The following is a 1,312-nucleotide window of genomic DNA, read 5'->3' as shown; positions in this document are numbered from 1 at the left end:
GTTGGAATTAAGATTGCTGGGAGAAATATCAACAACCTCAGATATTTCTCCCAGCAATCTTAATTCCAACTGGTGATTCATCTAGCCCCGCCTTTCTCATGATGTGCTCTGCATATAAGTTAAATAGGCAGGGAGACAGTATACAGCCTTGCTGAACTCCTTTCTCTATTTTGAACCAATCAGTAGTTCCATGTCCAGTTCTCACTGTTGCTTCTTGACCTGCAAATAGGTTTCTCAAGATACAAATAAGATGGTCTGGTACTCCTATCACTTTAAGAACTTGCCACAATTTGTTCTGATCCACACAATCAAAGGCTTTCGCATAGTCAATGAAGCAGAAGTAGAGGTTTTTCTGGAACTCCCTAGCTTTCTCCATGATCCAGTGTATGTTGGCAATTTGATCTCTAGTTCCTCTCCCTCTTCAAAATCCTGCCTGTACTTCTGGTAGTTCTCAGTCCACATACTGCTGGAGTCTAGCTTGTAGGATTTTGTGCATAACTTTGGTAGCATGTGAAATGAGTGCAATGGTGCGGTAGTTTGAACATTCTTTGGCATTGCCCTTCTTTGGGATTGGAATGTAAACTGACCTTTTCCAATCCTGTGGCCACTGTTGAGTTTTCCAAATTTGCTGGCATATTGAGTGTAGCACTTTCACTGCATCATCTTTTAAGATTTTGAATAGCTCAGCTGGAATACTGTCACCTCCACTAGCTTCACATTCCAGGATGTCTGGCTCAAGGTCAGTGACCATCCCATTGTGGTTATCAGGGATGTTAAGCTCTTTCTTGTATAGTTCCTCTGTATAATCTTGCCACCTCTTCTTAATATCTTCTACCTCTGTTAATCTCTTCTACCCCTGCCATTTGGGTCCTTTATCATGCCCATCTTTGTATGAAACGTTCCCTTCATATCTCCAATTTTCTTGAAGAGATCTCTGGTCCTCCCTATTCTATTGTTTTCTTCTATTTCTTTGCACTGTTCATTTAAGAAAGCATTCTTATCTCTTCTAGCTATCCTCTGGAATTCTGCATTCAATTGTTTGTATCTTTCTCTTTCACCCTTGCCTTTCACTTCCCTTCTTTCCTCAGCTATTTGTAAATCTTCCTCAGACAGCCATTTTGCTTTCTTGCATTTCTTTTTCTTTGAGATGGTTTTAGTTGCTACCTCTTGTACAATGTTGCGAACCTCCATCCATAGTTCTTCAGGCACTCTGTCTATCAGATCTAATTCCTTAAATCTATTTGTCACCTCTACTGTATATTCATCAGGGATATGATTTAGGTCATATCTGAGCGGCCTAGTGCTTTTCCCT

Source organism: Varanus komodoensis, unplaced genomic scaffold (assembly GCF_004798865.1).
Source record: "Varanus komodoensis strain SLA01 unplaced genomic scaffold, ASM479886v1 scaffold16, whole genome shotgun sequence".
In the NCBI taxonomy this organism is placed as follows: Eukaryota; Metazoa; Chordata; class Lepidosauria; order Squamata; family Varanidae; genus Varanus; species Varanus komodoensis.
This window is presented reverse-complemented; position numbering follows the sequence as displayed.